General features: G+C 48.3%; 1 protein-coding gene and 1 pseudogene across 1 annotated transcript in view; both read right to left on the minus strand.

The window, feature by feature from the left end:
* GGA2 (golgi associated, gamma adaptin ear containing, ARF binding protein 2) overlaps positions 1–6,034 on the minus strand; it is a 27,376-nt gene extending 21,342 nt beyond the window's left edge. The window contains exon 1 of the mRNA XM_007449982.1: positions 5,980–6,034. The gene's annotated coding sequence lies outside the window, so the exon portion shown is untranslated. The remainder of the gene's footprint in view (positions 1–5,979) is intronic.
* On the minus strand, positions 2,927–3,223 carry LOC103088430 (transcription and mRNA export factor ENY2 pseudogene; annotated as a pseudogene).
* Positions 6,035–10,994: the final 4,960 nt, after the last annotated feature.

The following is a 10,994-nucleotide window of genomic DNA, read 5'->3' on the forward strand; positions in this document are numbered from 1 at the left end:
CTTTCCCTATGTTCCATCTCTCAAAATGCTGTTCACCTTCCGAGTCCCAATTCAAATGCCACTTCATAAAGACTTTCTTAATCTTTCTATCTCCCACCCCCACAAAACAGAAGCCATCTCTTTCTTCTCAGAAGGCCCACATCTTACCTGCTCTTTCAGGATGGGGATCTCCAGCTCCATCCCTTACTAGTTACATGTCCTTGGGCTCTCTGAGCCTCAGTTTCCTCAACTATAAAATAAGGAAAATAGTACCCTCCTCATGGGATAGCCATGAGATTTTTAAAAGACAATGTCTAAAGTACTCAGTATAGCAGCAAACATTAAGCTAATCTTATAATAGTCTCTGCCTTTTACTTTAGTATGTACACATGACTTATCACACTTAAACTTCAAAAGTTTATTCAAAACGAAGGCAGAGGGACTTCCCTGGTGGTCCAGTGGGTAAGACTTCATGCTCCCAATGCAGGGGGCCTGGGTTCGATCCCTGGTGGGGGAACTAGATCCTGCATGCATGCCACAACTAAGAAGTCTGCATGCCACAACTAAAGATCCCACATGCTGCAATGAAGATCCCGCATGCCACAACTAAGACACAGCAGAGCCTAAATAAATAAATAATTAAAAATAAAAGTTGGTAGCAACATATTCAGTAAATGTTAAAAAAAAAAAAAAAAACGAAGGCAGGGTCTTCCCTGGTGGCGTAGTGGTTGAGAGTCCGCCTGCCGATGCAGGGGACACGGGTTCGTGCCCCGGTCCAGGAGGATCCCACATGCTGCGGAGTGGCTGGGCCCGTGAGCCATGGCCGCTGAGCCTGCGCGTCCGGAGCCTGTGCTCCGCAACGGGAGAGGCCACAACAGTGAGAGGCCCATGCACCGCAAAAAAAAAAACAAAAAAAAACACCCTACTTTGCTTCACCTATCACTGCCCCATCAAGAACGGCTATCACTGGCTTCCCTGGTGGTGCAGTGGTTAAGAATCCACCTGCCAATGCAAGAGACACAGGCTCGAGCCCTGGTCCAGGAAGATCCCACATGCCGCGGAGCAACTAAGCCCATGCACCACAACTACTGAAGCCCGCACACCCTAGAGCCCGTGCGCTGCAACAAGAGAAGGCACCGCAATGAGAAGCCTGCGCACCGCAACGAAGAGTAGCCCCCGTTCGCCGCAACTGAGAAAGCCCACGCGCTGCAACGAAGACCCAATGCAGCCATAAATAAATAAATAAATAAATAAAATAAAAGCATTTATCTCATCACAAATGCCTTTAACATTAAAAAGAATGGCTATCCTGGGCACCAAGGTGGTTTATTTAGCTGGCACTTGGACAGGACAAATATAGGACTACTGCCATATATTTGCTTAATAAAAGCAACATCTGTATGCATTTCAAATCTGCTACAGCAGGGGTCCCCAACCTCCGGGTGGACCTTACTGGGTCTCGGCCTGTAAGGAACTGGGCCGCACAGCAGAAGGTGAGCAGCGGGCTGGAGAGCAAAGCCTCATCTGCCGCTCCCCCATCGCTGGCATTACCTCCTGAAGCATCCACCCACCCCCAGCCCCCCTTTACTCCCCCGTCCGTGGAAAAACCGTCTTCCATGAAACCAGTCCCTGGTGCCAAAAAGGTTGGGGACCGCTGTGCTACAGGGTGAGAGGTATTCAGAAAACAGCTGAGGGGGACTTCCCTGGTGGTCCAGTGGTTAAGACTCCGCACTTCCACCGCAAGGGGCATGCGTTTGATCCCTGGTCCGGGAACTAAGATCCTGCATGCCGTGCAGTTCAGCACAGTGCACTCACCCCCCAAAAACATTTTTTTAAAAAGAAAGATTTAAAAAAAAAAAAAGAAGAAGAAGAAGGAAAGAAAACAGCTGAGCTCTCCACCTGTGAATGAAATGATTCATCTTTTTTTGGCCGTGCTGTGGGTTTGTGGGATCTTAGTTCCCCAACCAGGGATCAAACCCTGGCCACGGCAATGAAAGCACTGAGTCCTAACCCCGGGACCATCAGGGAATCCCCTGAAATGGTTCATCTAACAGTGACTAATTCAAAAGTCAAACCATCTCACATCAGCTGCCACCCAACCACCAGGGTCATGACCCTGGCGCTAGAGCAGCCTGTGCTAGTAAAGGGAGCCCCGAGGCTGTGGGGAGCACTCACTTTGAGAACACTTAGAACTCAGCCCCGTAGCAGTGTTCACTGCATGGGGGAATCCTACAGGGGGTACACATCGACCCCTACATCCAGCAATCATTCAATTAAGCACACGCTGAAAGCCCAAGCAAGACCCGCCAAAGGAATGACCTACGCTTAGGCTCCAAGATACCTTGAGAAGCAGGGAGAGTATAAATAGAGCCACTCCCATCCCCAAAGGAGGCATAAAAGCGAGGCTAGGACACAGGACTTTTCACCTGGGAGTAGGTCCGAGTGGAAGAAGAGAGAGATTTACTGAGCAGCCTGCCCTACCTTTACTTAAGCTACTGCCTCCTTGGCAGCACTACCAGAGCTAGAGACCAGGAGGCCCCAGGGCTGCTGTTAATAGCACAAGACTCCCAGCAACCAGAAGTGTCCACTAACAAGAAACTGGTTAAACAGAGTATAGCACCCCATGGAATGGGGCACACGAGGCGTTTCATTAACAAGAATGAGGCAGCTCTAAATGCAGTCATGTGGAACAATGCCCAAAATAAACTAAGTTGGGTAAGAAAAGCTGCAAAATGCCCAGAAGCTGCTACTTTTTTTTTCCCATTCTTGAGACGTTTATTAAAATAATACATTCAGGGGAAAAAAATCAATACAATTGTATACATCATTACTGAAAACTGTATACCATCATACAAAAAAGGATTTTATTTTGGGAAATCGATTCCTAATTTACGGCAAGTTTTACTTTCAGAAGTAAAACCACAAAACAACATAACCTAATTCAATCTTAAAGGCTGGCATGCTGAGCAAGGAATGTTCTTATTCTTTGTAGGAGCTCCTTCTTTACACTGTCAGGTACCAGGGCTCTGCTTTTTGGTGTGATTTCAGCTACCAAGTCATCAACAGTAACGTGTTCTAGTCCTTTTTCTTTAATTACCTCTTTACAGTGTGCCTTGAACTGATCCTTCCAGCCACATACAATTAACTTGGCTCTCAGCAACTCTTTGAGGCATTCTCTTTCTCCAGTTTCTATCAACTTTTGGTTAATTGCTGCTCTCATCTGCGCATCTTTGTTCATCTTGCTAACCACACTCTTCAGCTGCCTGGACCTAGACCCTCAGTAGCTTGGGCACCTAAGCACACAGAAAGCTAGCACACCTGCTACTTGTATTTTTAAAGCATGAACTTCTGCTGAAACAGCTTCCTAGGTCTGACGTTTTTCTCTTCTTTTTTGGTAACACAACATGAGTTAGTTTTCTGCCACTCCCAACTAAGAAGCCTAACGATAATAATAGCTAACACTGTGTGCCAGGCACTATCCTGAGCGCTTCACATGTACTAACTCCTCTTAACCTCACAGCCCCGAGACGGACATGGTATTACATTCCGATCTTAAGAGACACAGCTGCCTTGCCTGCTGAGGTAAGACCTGCCAGTGAGCTGAGCTCGGGGGTCCCCAGACCCCCCCCAGAGTGACTTCCTTCTCCATCCAGTCCAGACTCACGGTGCTTTCCTTCAACTACACTCCTGTCCTTGCCCCACCATCAGCCCTTCTACCCCTTGTCCTCCCACGTACCACCTCCACTGCGCCCCAGCCCCCCAGAAGTCTGGTTTACACAGTTCACTTTCTCTGCCCTACGGAGGGGCGGGGGTGGGGAGGTGCAAGTCGCACAACCACGAAGACTACAAGATACATTTCTGAAGTCCACTCCACACTCCAGAGCCCAAACTCAGAGGATCTCAGGCGGGGAGGGGAGAGGTGAGTCTGCCCTCTCTGCCAGGGCACATCTGGTAACATCTGGAGGCATTTTTGGTTGTCGAGACTGGGGAGTGGGTGTGTGCTGTTGGTACAGGTTCTAGCCCTACCTGAACAACTGGAAGATCTCACAACTCTGGGATCACACTGGCTGGCCTAAAACAGCTGGAGCTTCAGGACTGCCTCCTTGAGCAGCCAAGGTTCCCTTTTTCTCCCCCACCTGTGTCGGCCGCTAGCTGGCCTCTAACTCGACCCACTTGATTTTGCAACTCCACTGCTTCCTAGTCAACCACCTTCTGTCCCCACCATTTAACACTAAGGTATTTCAGTCACCTTTTAGTCGCCAAATTCGAAGTTCCCCCTCCTCCTTCCTCCTCCTACTCTATCTCTCAGCAGCAAAACTACCTACCAACTACATCCACCTGCAGCTCCCCACCGTCCAAGCTTCCCCCTCCACGCCCAGCCTGTAGCCTCCGCCTTCTGTCTCCAGGCTGCTTTTCCCACCTGCTTCTTCCATGTTGAGATTCTCCAGGCTCCATGTGCAAACCTCTACTCTTCCTAATGGGCACAGCCTCCCTGGACAAGCTCACTGCCAACAAACTGAAGGTCCCAAGTTGACCTCCAGCTCTTTTACCCTCTCTGGAGCCAACCAACTGCCCAGAGAGGTTCTCTTTGTGCCACAAGCACCTCAAACTCCACAAGTCAACAAGTGAGACATCTGTAACCAGTTACCTGAGTCTGAAACCTGGGATCCATCCTAAATGCCTCCTGGTCTCTTGCCTCTATTCTAATGCATCAAGCCTGCTGATTGTACTAGCTAATTATTTCTACTCTCCATCCCAATACCTTTGTCCTATTTCACCCCCCCACACACACCACCAGAAGAGCTTTTCATCTACTCTCTCTGCCTGAACTCCCCAATCCCTAACCAATTCGTCTCTTCTCACGGCTGCAGGTGATGCTTTTAACAAGTGTACTTGATCAGAGTCCCAGACTGAAAACGCCAACAATCCCCTCCCCTACTGCATCACGGATAAACTGAACTCCTTTCTGCAACATACAAGACCCTTGAAGATCTCACCCCAATTAGGAGTGCAGCCTCTTTAGGCTTTGCACTCCTGCAGTAATGACCTCCTTCTTCCCAGAATGCTCCACACCCTCCTGTTCCCCCAGCTTTTGCACATGCAGTTTCCTGCATCTGAAACGCTGTCGCCTCCATTGTCCACTCAAATGCTATGTCCCCTGAGACAATCCCCAGGTAAACAAACCCAACTCCCACCACCGCACTTTAAACCCGGCTCCCTCCCAATCTTCAGTTAATGTAACAAAGTGCTGTTATTGTGGGCTTGTACCACCCACTTAAAAATGTCTTTGTGAGCAAGGACCCTGTATTACGCGTCTCAGTACACCCAGCACCCAGCAGAGCCCAATACAAGGAGCATATGCTTTATTCTCTTGGAATTTCGAGTCCCCACCGGTAACGTAGGAACAAAAACGACTCTTAGGACTGCCGTGAGTCTTCCAGGAGACAATACACATAAGAAACCCGGCCACAACCAACATGCACAAAAGGTGTAAAGGGCTTGTTTTGACATTAAAGTCGGCAGCCAGAGACAACTCCGTCCCAGGGGATGGGTATGTTGCACAACTGAGGAAGTCGAAAGGTCCCCATCTGTAAAACGAGGTTAAAAACAGAAGCTGTCTCTTGGGGTCGTAATGAGGATTAACAGTGGCTGAAATGCTTTTCAGCACAGTGCTTGGCATAAAAGCAAAGCTCAATAAACGTTAGCCATTATGTTGTTAACAGTGTTTATGCACCGCGACTGGGGGAGGTTGGGAGGAGGAGGGGGGAGCAGAGCGCCCAGCCTCGGGTCCGCAGCCCTGGCGGATTCCTGGGACTCCTCTCGGGGCCTCCCCGCGGCGATCCTCCCACCCGCGCCGGGCCCAGCCCGCCTCCCCGGGCGCCGGCCTCCCCGCGGCCACCTGTCCGGCCGCCGGCCTCAGAAGAAAGGCCCAGGGAGGCGGGAAGCCAGGCCTCACGTGGGGCGCTGGGCCCGCGCCGAGGGGCGGCCCTGGCTACTCACTGAGCCACAGCTCCAGCGCCGCCGCCGGCCCCGGGGGCCCCTCGGCCGACTCGGCCCCCGCCGCGGCCCCGGCCCCCGCCGCCACCGCCGTCGCCGTCGCCGCCATAGGCCCAGCCCCGCAGCCGAGGCCGCGGCCGCCCCTGCCCTTCAGCCGCCGGCGTCTGGAGTGTTCCTGGGCTGCCGACGCGGCAGGCGAGGGTTGGCACGTGATGGGACGGGGCCTGTGGTGCCTCGCCCACACACCAGGCCCCGCCTCCGCGCAGGCCCCGGGCCGGGGGTGCCGCCTCCCCGACAACCCTCCTCCACGCGCGGGTCGGGCTCGCGGACTGGTCTTCCAGACCCGCAGCCAGGTCAAAGTTGGTCAAGCCGACCTCGCAAGGCCTGCCAGGTGAAACAGAGGACGCCCCGTTAAATTTGAGTCTCAGGTAACGAATTCTTCTAGCATTTTTATTCCGGACGGTCTTTATGGACCATCACCTCTTTCCATACTTTGCTTTATTTTCTCCGTAACACATTACACCATGAGCGTACTAGATATTTACTTACTGTGTCAAAGGGTAATTCCCCCCCCACAAAAAGTCATGGTTCTCATGCATTGTAAAATGAACGCGTGTTAAATATTTTAACTCTAATTAAACGAGAAAACCAAGCGGATGTCATAATCCGTTCAAAAGGGAAGTCAGAAAAAGGGCAAGTTTATACAGAATAAACTAACGTTGGAACAGATTGCAGGTGGACACAAAACTCAGAATTAATTTGCATTTTTAAATTTTTATTTATTATTATTATTTTGGCCACGCCATGGGGCTTGCGGGATCTTAGTTCCCCGACCAGGGAAGCACGGAGTCCTAACCACTGGACCGCCAGAGAATTCCCCAATTTGCGTGTTTACAGGCAAGAATTATTTGCGTTGCTCTCAGTTATCTACAGCTAAGAGTGTAAGACATCTCTGAGGCAGTGAAAGGAAGGATAGGAACTGGAAAGGTGCGCTCTCTAGACAATGTGTAATTTTCCTTGGAAGCACACATTCTCTATACTCAATTACCTGCTTCAACCCACTAATATAAGCAGGAATTTTGTACACTTTTATGTCCCCAATACCTAGGGTAGTGCCTGGCACACCATTGCCAATACATATTTGTTGAATGGCCAGATGAACAGTGGAAGCAGTAAGAGGTAGCTACAGGATTTTAGGTCCCATCCCTACCCCAAATAAACACACAGTCTAAGTTTAAATGTACATTTGCTGTGCTATTTCAGCTCCAAAATAAGTCCAGACACACATCTCCATCTGACAGATTGCTGCCTTCTATTTGGAAATTATCCGACTGAACTCCTCCCTGTGTGCCAGGTTCTTTTACAGTTGTTACCTGTCTTAGTAAACTTGGGCTGCTATAAAAAATACCACAGACTGGTTGGCCTAAACAACAGACACTTATTTCTCACTGGAGGCTGGGAAGTCCAAGATCAAGGTGCTGCTGATGGGTTCCTGATGACAATCTGCTTCCAGGTTTGCAGAGGGCTGCTTTCTTGCTGTGTGTTCACAGGGTGGAGAGAGAGAGCTCTGATACCTTCCTCTTATCGGGGTACTAATCCCATCCTGAGGGACCCACCCTCAGCACATCTAAACGTAATTACCTGCCACAGACCTACCTCAAATACCATCACATGGAGATAAGCTCTTCAGTGTGTGAATTTGAATTTTAAGGGGACACGTTCAGTCTGTAACATTATTCATGTTTGGGAAGTTTTGTATGAAATCAGTGAAAACTAAGCATTGTTTACAGCAGCCCTTCTGTGTTACCTGATTTTGGTTCCTTGGGAGTTATTTTACCTCTCTGTAAACTGTAAATAACTGAAAGCAATAGAAAATTATTCTTGTCTATAGACATGCAAATGATTCTGTCCCAGGAAGACACAACCCTCTCCCCGTGGAAAAAACAGCTTTGCCTCCATTTTGCACATTCATTTCTATATTCCTGATCTATAAATGTGTCTGTTCTTTGGATTCTCCTTTGAACTGCTTGTAACATCTCACGAGGTTTTAAGTGAAATCTTTAACATGTGTTCATCTCTCAAAAGTTCTAAACATCTGGCAACACTGGAGCTGGGTTTCCTCGTTGCAACAAATGCCTGGAGATGACTGGAGACTGCACCCTGCCAAGAACCATCCATCACCTCCTGAATATTTCTTATACCTGGCTTATGTTATTTATTTTAAGCATCTGCACTCTTTTAACATTTTGACATGTGATCAGTGGCTCTCTAACATTTGTCAGAATCACCTGGAAGGCTTGTTAAAACACAGAATGCAGGGACCCACCCACACAGTTACTGATTCAGTAGGTCCGGGGTAATGTCCAAGAATCTAATCATTCTCCCTCCAGGCGATGCTCGAGGGACCACGACTGAAAGGTTAAAGAATAAGTTGGAGTGTATTGAGGTGGATGGACCTAGAGACTGTCATACAGAGTGAAGTCAGAAAGATAAAAACAAATACCATATGCTAACACATATATATGGAACCTAAAAAAAACCCAAAAACTGGTTCTGAAGAACCTAGGGGCACGACAGGAATAAAGACACAGACGTAGAGAATGGACTTGAGGACACGGGGAGGGAGAAGGGTAAGCTGGGACGAAGTGAGAGAGTGGCGTGGACATATATACACTACCAAATAGGGAGATCAGCTCAGTGCTTTGTGTCCACCTAGAGGGGTGGGATAGGGAGGGTGGGAGGGAAACACAAGAGGGAGGAGATATGGGGATTTATGTATACATATAGCTGATTCACTTTGTTATACAGCAGAAACTAACACACATTGTAAAGCAATTATACTCCAATAAAGATGTTTAAAAAAAAAAAGTTGGCTGTAAGGCAGTGGTTTGGCAGTTCAGTGTAGTGGTTGGGTGCATAGGCTTTGGTTCCAGACCAAATGCTGTCACCCCCATGAGGCCTTCCTAGGCCCCCTCTTGCGTGTTCGTGCAGCCCTTCCTGCCCAAGCTCCCCTCTGCTTTCTATTTCCTTTCCTATGTCATCTGTGTGGGCCGCCGTCCCCCTCTCCTTTCTGGAGGATGAGCTTTCGTAAGCAGGGGAGATGTCTATCTAATTCATCGAACTTCCGGCACTTAATAGGCACAAAATAATCATTGGTGGAAACTGAATCCTCTGACCCTCCTTGCCCAGCTCTAAGCACCAGATGGGAGCTAACTGTACCTCTGATTCCTTCTTTCCCAGTGTGTATCTTTTTGCCTGTTCTGTTACCTCAGCCTGGAACATCCTGCCTCTGTTGTCTGTCAAACTACCTCAGGGTTGGGCTGCCAGATTTACCTAGTAAAGATACAGGAAGCCCAGTTAAATCAGAATTTTAGACAAACAACAAATAATTTTTAAAAACTGAGATATAATTAACATGATGTATTAGTTTCAGGTGTACATGATTTGATATTTATGTCTTGCAAAATGATCACGATATGTCTTGTTAGTATCCAACACTACCCATCATTATAAAATATTTTTTTCTTATGAGAACTTCTAAAATCTACTCTCTTAGCAACCTTCAAATATATAGTGCATTATTGTTAACTAGAATCACCATGCTGTACATTGCATCCCCAGGACTTACCTATTTTGTAACTCGAAGTTTTTACCTTTTGATCACATTCACCCCATTTTGGCCACCCCTACACAATTATAAATAACTTTTTTAGTATAATATTGCATGGGACACACTTATACTAAAAACGTATTCAGTTTCTCTGAAATTAAAAGCAAAAACAACAGTCCAACTCCTTGCCACGCAGGCATTTCCTGACTGGCTCCCCACACCCAAGGATACCCATATCCCTGTATCCCTTTGCTTGCTCCTTCACCACCTTCTCCACACTTGCATTTTTGTGATTGTTAGTCACCTATGAGACTGTGATCTGAGGCAGGAGCCTTATCTTTTATTTGTTTGTGTTTTATTTTGTTATTTATTTTTAATAATTTTTTTTATTTTTGGCTGCATTGGGTCTTCGTTGCTGCGTGCGGGCTTTCTCTAGTTGCGGCGAGAGGGGGCCACTCTTGGTTGCAGTGCAAGGGCTTCTCACTGTGGGTTTCTCCTGTTGCAGAGCGCGGGCTTCAGTAGTTGTGCCACGTGGGCTCCAGAGCGTTGGCTCAGTAGTTGTGGCGCACGGGCTTAGCTGCTCCGCAGCATGTGGGATCTTCCCCGGACCAGGGCTCGAACCCGTGTCCCCCGTGTTGGTAGGCAGGTTCTTAACCACTGAGCCACCAGGGAAGCCCTTATTTTTAAAAGCTTAAGGCACTGACTGAAGGAAGGAACAAAAATCTGTGGACTTAGCCCCCACAATGAACAAGGCTTTGTCAAATTCCTCTCCACACCCTCAGGCCTCACAGGGCCTGGCACAGAGTAGGTGTTTGTCAAATGGATGAATGAAGATAGGACTGAATAGACAGACTGATGCAGGAGACAGATGGGCTCCACGCTAGGCATTTACAACTGGCCTGTTCACACCTCCTGGGGTGAGAAGATGGGCTCCAGGGTGGACATTCATCATTACCAGCCCGCTGTTTACGTTTCCTGAAGCAAGAGACAAATGGGCTCCAGTACTACATATTTATGACCAGACTCCTGTCTATATTTCAGAATCTGCACCTTGATATAAAAACCAGCAACAGAGGGCTTCCCTGGTGGCACAGTGGTTGAGAGTCTGCCTGCCGATGCAGGGCACACGGGTTCGTGCCCCGGTAAGAGAAGATCCCACATGCCACGGAGCGGCTGGGCCCGTGAGCCATGGCCACTGAGCCTGCGCGTCCAGAGCCTGTGCTCCACAATGGGAGAGGCCACAACAGTGAGAGGCCCGCCTACCGCAAAAAAAAAAACAAAAAAAAACCAGCAACAGAAATTGGGTAAATAACCAGATATTGGACTTTTTTTTTTGAATTTTATTTTATTTTATTTTTTATTTATTTATTTATTATCAGCATGCGGGCCTCTCACTGCTGTGGCCTCT

This window comes from Lipotes vexillifer, unplaced genomic scaffold, assembly GCF_000442215.2.
Source record: "Lipotes vexillifer unplaced genomic scaffold, Lipotes_vexillifer_v1.1 scaffold811, whole genome shotgun sequence".
In the NCBI taxonomy this organism is placed as follows: Eukaryota; Metazoa; Chordata; class Mammalia; order Artiodactyla; family Lipotidae; genus Lipotes; species Lipotes vexillifer.